Source organism: Pongo pygmaeus, chromosome 12, assembly GCF_028885625.2.
Source record: "Pongo pygmaeus isolate AG05252 chromosome 12, NHGRI_mPonPyg2-v2.0_pri, whole genome shotgun sequence".
Classification (NCBI taxonomy): Eukaryota; Metazoa; Chordata; class Mammalia; order Primates; family Hominidae; genus Pongo; species Pongo pygmaeus.
In genome coordinates this window covers 84,433,680-84,440,715 of record NC_072385.2, presented here as the reverse complement: position 1 = coordinate 84,440,715, position 7,036 = coordinate 84,433,680, and the positions used below count along the sequence as shown (strand labels likewise).

Below are 7,036 nucleotides of genomic sequence, written 5' to 3'. Positions count from 1 at the left end.
ATCTCATTGTGGTTTTGATTTGCATTTCTCTGCTGACCAGTGATGATGAGCATTTTTTCATATGTCTGTTGGCTGCATAAATGTCTTCTTTTGAGAAGTGTCTGTTCATATCCTTCGCCCACTTTTTGATGGGGTTGATTTTTCTTGTAAATTTGTTTAAGTTCTTTATAGATTCTGGATATTAGCCCTTTGTCAGATGAGTAGATTGCAAAAATTTTCTCCCATTCTGTAGGTTGCTTGTTCACTCTGATGGTAGTTTCTTTTGCTGTGCAGAAGCTCTTGAGTTTAATTAGATCCCATTTGTCAATTTTGGCTTTTGTTGCCATTGCTTTTGGTGTTTTAGTCATGAAGTTCTTGCCCATGCCTATGTCCTGAATGGTATTGCCTAGATTTTCTTCTAGGGTGTTTATGGTTTTAGGTCTAACATGTAAGTCTTTAATCCATCTTGAATTAATTTTTGTATAAGGTGTAAGGAAGGAATCCAGTTTCAGCTTTCTACATATGGCTAGCCAGTTTTCCCAGCACCATTTATTAAATAGGGAATCCTTTCCGCATTGCTTGTTTTTGTTAGGTTTGTCAAAGATCAGATGGTTGCAGATGTGTGAAGTTATTGTGGAGGCATCTGTTCTGTTCCATCAGTCTATATCTCTGTTTTGGTACAAGAACCATGCTGTTTTGGTTACTGTAACCTTGTAGTATAGTTCGAAGTCAGGTAGCATGATGCCTCCAGCTTTGTTCTTTTTGCTTAGGATTGTCTTGGCAATGCAGGCTCTTTTTTGGTTCCATGTGAACTTTAAAGTGGTTTTTCCCAATTCAGTGAAGAAAGTCATTGGTAGCTTGATGGGGATGGCATTGAATCTATAAATTACCTTGGGCAGTATGGCCATTTTCACGATATTGATTCTTCCTCTCCATGAGCATGGAATGTTCTTCCATTTGTTTGTGTCCTCTTTTATTTCGTTGAGCAGTGGTTTGTGGTTCTCCTTGAAGAGGTCCTTCACATCCCTTGTAAGTTGGATTCCTAGGTATTTTATTCTCTTGGTAGCAATTGTGAATGGGAGTTCACTCATGATTTGGCTCTCTGTTTGTCTGTTATTGGTGTATAGGAATGCTTGTGATTTTTGCACATTGATTTTGTATCCTGAGACTTTGCTGAAGTTGCTTATCAGCATAAGGAGATTTTGGGCTGAGACGATGGGGTTTTCTAAATATACAATCATGTCATCTGCAAACAGGGACAATTTGACTTCCTCTTTTCCTAATTGAATACCCTTTATTTCTTTCTCTTGCATGATTGCCCTGGCCAGAACTTCCAACACTGTGTTGAATAGGAGTGGTAAGAGAGGGCATCCCTGTCTTGTGCCAGTTTTCAAAGGGAATGCTTCCAGTTTTTGCCCATTCAGTATGATATTGGCTGTGGGTTTGTCATAAATAGCTCTTATTATTTGGAGATACGTTCCATCAATACCTAGCTCTTTGAGAGTTCTTAGCATGAAAGGCTGTTGAATTTTGTCAAAGGCCTTTTCTGCATCTATTGAGATAATCATGTGGTTTTTGTCACTGGTTCTGTGTATCTGAGGGATTACATTTACTGATTTGCATATGTTGAACCAGCATTGCATCCCAGGGATGAAGCCCACTTGAGTGTGGTGGATAAGCCTTTTGATGTGCTGCAAGATTTGGTTTGCCAATATTTTAATGAGGATTTTCACATCGATGTTCATCAGGGATATTGGTCTAAAATTCTCTTTTTTTGTTATTTCTCTGCCAGGCTTTAGTATCAGGATGATGCCAGCTGCATAAAGTGAGTTAGGGAGGATTCCCTCTTTTTCTATTGGTTGGAATAGGTTCAGAAAGAATGGTATCAGCTCCTCTTCCTACCTTTGGTAGAATTCGGCTGTGAATCCGTCTGGTCCTGGACTTTTTTTGGTTGATAGGCTATTAATAATTGTCTCAATTTCAGAGCCTGTTATTGTTGTATTCAGGGATTCAAGTTTTTCCTGGTTTAGTGTTGGTGGGGTGTATGTGTCCAGGAATTTACCCATTTCTTCTAGATTTTCTAGTTTACTATAAACACCTCTACACAAATATTCTCTGATGGTAGTTTGTATTTCTGTGGGATTGGTGGTGATATCCCCTTTATCTTTTTTTATTGCGTCTATTTGATTCTTCTCTCTTTTCTTCTTTGTTAGTCTTGCTAGCGTTCTATCAATTTTGTTGGTCTTTTCAAAAACCAGCTCCTGGATTCATTGATTTTTTGGAAGGGTTTTTTTGTGCCTCTATCTCCTTTAGTTCTGCTCTGATCTTAGTTATTTCATGCCTTCTCCTAGCTTTTGAATTTGTTTGCTCTTGGTTCTCTAGTTCTTTTTATTGTGATGTTAGGGTGTTGATTTTAGATCTTTCCTGCTTTCTCCTGTGGGCATTTAATGCTATAAATTTCCCTCTACACATTGCTTTAAATGTATCCCAGAGATTGTTATGTTGTGTCTTTGTTCTTATTGGTTTCAAAGAACATCTTTATTTCTGCCTTCATTTCGTTATTTACCCGGTACTCATTCAGGAGCAGGTTGTTCAGTTTCCATGTAGTTGTGCAGTTTTGAGTGAGTTTCTTAGTCCTTAGTTCTAATTTGATTGCACTGTGGTCTGAGAGACAGTTTGTTGTGATTTCTGTTCTTTTAGATTTGCTGAGGAGTGCTTTACTTCCAACTATGTGGTCAATTTTTGAATAAGTGTGATGTGGTACTGAGAAGAATGCATATTCTGTTGATTCGGGGTGGAGAGTTCTGTAGATGTATTAGGTTGGCTTGGTGCAGAGCTGAGTTCAAGTCCTGCATATCCTTATTAACCTTCTGTCTCATTGATCTAATATTGAGAGCAGGGTGTTAATGTCTCCCATTATTATTGTGTGGGAGTCTAAGTCTCTTTGTAGGTCTCTATGGACTTGCTTTATGAATCTGGGTGCTCCTGTATTGGGTGCATATATATTTAGGATAGTTAGCTCTTCTTGTTGAATTGATCCCTTTACCATGATGTAATGCCCTTCTTTGTCTCTTTTAATCTTTGTTATTTTAAAGTCTGTTTTACCAGAGACTAGGATTGCAACCCCTGCTTTTTTTTATTTTTATTTTTTTTGCTTTCCATTTGCTTGGTAGATCTTCCTGCATCCCTTTATTTTGAGCCTGTGTGTGTCTCTGCACGTGAGATGGGTCTACTGAATACAGCACACTGATGGGCCTTGACTCTTTATGCAATTTGCCAGTCTGTGTCTTTTAATTGGGGCATTTAGTCCATTTACATTTAAGGTTAATATTGTTATGTGTGAATTTGATCCTGCCATTATGAAGTTCACTGGTTATTTTGCCCATTAGTTGATGCCATTTCTTCCTAGCATCAATGGTTTTTCCAATTTGACATGTTTTTGCAGTGGCTGGTACCGGTTGTTCCTTTCCATGTTTAGTGCTTCCTTCAGGAGCTCTTGTAAGGCAGGCTTGGTGGTGACAAAATCTCTCAGCATTTGCTTGTCTATAAAGGATTTTATTTCTCCACTTATGAAGCTTAGTTTGGCTGGATATGAAATTCTGGGTTGAAAATTCTTTTCTTTAAGAATGTTGAATATGGGCCCCCACTCTCTTCTGGCTTGTAGAGTTTCTGCCGAGAGATCTGCCGTTAGTCTGATGGGCTTCCATTTGTGGGTAACCTGACCTTTCTCTCTGGCTGCCCTTAACATTTTTTCCTTCTCCTCAACCTTGGTGAATCTGACTATTATGTATCTTGGGGTTGCTCATCTCGAGGAGTATCTTTGTAGTGTTCTCTGTATTTCCTGAATTTGAATGTTGGCCTGCCTTGCTAGGTTAGGGAAATTCTCCTGAATGATATCCTGAAGAGTGTTTTTCAGCTTGGTTCCATTCTCCCTGTCACTTTCACGTACACCAATCAAACGTAGACTTGGTCTTTTCACATAGTTCCATATTTCTTGGAGGCTTTGTTCATTTCTTTTTACTCTTTTTTCTCTAAACTTCTCTTCTTGCTTTATTTCATTACTTTGATCTTCAATCACTGATACCCTTTCTTCCACTTGATCAAATCAGCTGTTGAAGCTTGTGTATGCCTCATGTAGTTCTGATGCCATGGTTTTCAGCTCCATCAAGTCATTTAAGGTCTTCTCTACACTGTTTAGTTAGCCATTCTTCTAATCTTTTTTCAAGGTGTTTAGCTTGTTTGCAATGGGTTCGAACATGCTCCTTTAGTTCAGGGAAGTTTGTTATTACTGACCTTCTGAAACCTACTTCTGCAAACTCGTCAGTCATTCTCTGTCCAGCTTTGTTCTGTTGCTGGCAACAAGCTGTGATCCTTTGAAGGAGAAGAGGTGCTCTGGTTTTTAGAATTTTCTGCTTTTCTGCTCGGTTTCTCCCCATCTTTGTGGTTTTATCTACCTTTGGTCTTTGATGTTGGTGACCTACACATGGGATTTTGGTGTGGATGTCCTTTTTTTGATGTTGATGCTATTCCTTTCTGTTAGTTTTCCTTCTAACAGTCAGGTCCCTCAGCTGTAGGTCTGTTGGAGTTTGCTGGAGGTCCACTCCAGACCCTGTTTGCCTGGGTATCACCAGCAGAGGCTGCAGAACAGCAAATATTGCTGCCTGATCCTTCCTCTGGAAGCTTCGTCTCAGAGGGGCACCTGGCTGTATGAGGTGTCAGTTGGCCCCTACTGGGAGATGTCTCCCAGTTAGGCTACATGGGGGTCAGGGACCCACTTGAGGAGGCAGTCTGCTCATTCTCAGAGCTGAAACACCATGCTGGGAGAACCACTGCTCTCTTCAGAGCTGTCAGGGACGTTTAAGCCTGCAGAAGTTTCTGCTGCCTTTTGTTAAGCTATGCCCTGCCTCCAGAGGTGGAGTCTACAGAGGCAGACAGGCCTTGTTGAGATGAGGTGGGCTCCACCAAGTTTGAGCTTCCTGGCTGCTTTGTTTACCTACTTAAGCCTCAGCAATGGCAGATGCCCCTTCCCCAGCCAGGCTGCTGCCTCGCAGCTGGATCTTGGACTGCTGCGCTTGCAGCTAGCAAGGCTCTGTTGGCGTGGGATTTGCTGAGCCAGGCGTGGGATATAATCTCCTGGTGTGCTGTTTGCTAAGACCACTGGAAAAGTGCATTATTTGGGTGGCAGTGTCCCGATTTTCCTGCTATAGTCTGTCATGGCTTCTCTTGGCTAGGAAAGGGACATCCCCCAACCCCTTGTGCTTCCTGGGTGAGGCGATGCCCCACCCTGCTTCGGCTCGCCCTCCATGGGCTGCACCCACTGTCCAACCAGTCCCAATGAGATGAACCAGGTACCTCAGTGGGAAATGTAGAAATCACCCGTCTTCTGTGTTGATCATGCTGGGAGCCGCAGACCGGAGCTGTTCCTCTTCGGCCATCTTGAAAAATATGGAATGCTTCACGAATTTGCATGTCATCCTTGCACAGGGGCCAAGCTAGTCTTCTCTGTATCATTCCAATTTTAGTATATGTGCTGCCATAGCGAGCACCGTAAAAATTTTATATTTGGTAAGGCAAATAAACTCACAGATACAATGAAAAGGCAAGTCATAGTCTGGAAATGTATTTATAGTACATATAAGGAATTAATTTTCTTAATATTAATATGTATTTATTAATATGTATATGAGATATATAAAGAATTAATTTCCTTAATATTTAAATAAATCTTATAGGTTAATGAGAAATGACAGCCCCAGTAGCAAAAATGAACTAATAATCATAAGAGATAATATTCATTGTCACTAGTGATTAAATAAATGCTAATTTAATTAACAAAATCATATTAAGGCTTTGAGATTATAAAAGAAAAATATATTGTGTTAATAAAGTATGGTGAAAAGACAATTTCATATACTGAAACAATAATGGTTGAATTTTATTTAGTAAGTTCTATGTGTCAGATCCCATTTTACATTTTATGTATATTTTCACATTTAATCTTCAGAACAACAATAAAATTTGATATTTTACCTTTTTTTCAGATGCAGATACTAAGAAGAGTTCAGGAACTTGCGCAGTGCCTTCAACCAGATGAGGGTGAGCTAAGACTTGGACCTAGAGGCTACTAAGAGGCCATGGTCTTACTCATCATTTGAAAGCTACTTTCATTTATGGAAAATATAAATTGATAATGCCTCTCTAAGAGACAATTTGGCAAAAAATCAATTTCATTACAAAAGTTGTTATACTTTTACCCACAAATTCTTCTTTTAGGAATATAATAATGTGAGAAAAATGCAAAATTATATGTGCAGAAATATTGTTATAGTATGGAGCATAGTGAGAAGATAATGCAAATATGAAAGAATTATGAAATGGCAGTGTAAATTTAAAGAACAGCTATAGTGGAATATTATGTAGGTATTAGAAATGATGTTGAAACATATTTAATGGTCAGAGATACACACTTTGAGTTCAAGAAGCATGGTACAAGCAGTTCCCGTATTCAAATTGCTTCCAAGTCCAATTACAAGCCCTTTTGATGGTAATGATATTCTTCTTATTATTACTAACATTCATAGAGCTCTCTATGAATGTTACTGGGCATTTATAAACAAAAATGTATTTTCATTGCCATGGACTTTATATTCTAGTGGAAGAGACTGACAAAAAATAAGAACAAAATGGAAAATTTACAGCATACAAAAAGGACTAAAGAGAAAAACATAAAGCATATGCAGCATTGGTAAGGGCAACTAAAATTTACAGAGAATGACCAGGGGTTCACAAAACAGTCAACTCATAAAGGAGAGACCATAAAAAAGTCAACTTTTTAGCAATCACCACAGATCACCAGAGGAAATTGAAATACAGAGTCAGGGAATAATTTTTCAGAATTCTGACACCCAGTTAGAACAAAAGGTAGAACACAGGCACTCTTATTTTCATACGCTACAGATGGAAACTTGAAAAGAATACCATCTAATCATTAATAGTAATTATTTATGGATGGTGAGACACATTGAATTTTTTGAAAAGTAACATGCACCTTATACTT

The 7,036-nt window shown here is 38.8% G+C and overlaps 1 non-coding gene across 1 annotated transcript; it reads right to left on the bottom strand.

Moving 5' to 3' along the window:
* Positions 1 to 5,418: 5,418 nt before the first annotated feature.
* Positions 5,419 to 5,525, bottom strand: LOC129031045 (U6 spliceosomal RNA). The gene has a single exon (XR_008500922.1). It is a non-coding gene; the product is annotated as a U6 spliceosomal RNA (small nuclear RNA).
* Positions 5,526 to 7,036: the final 1,511 nt, after the last annotated feature.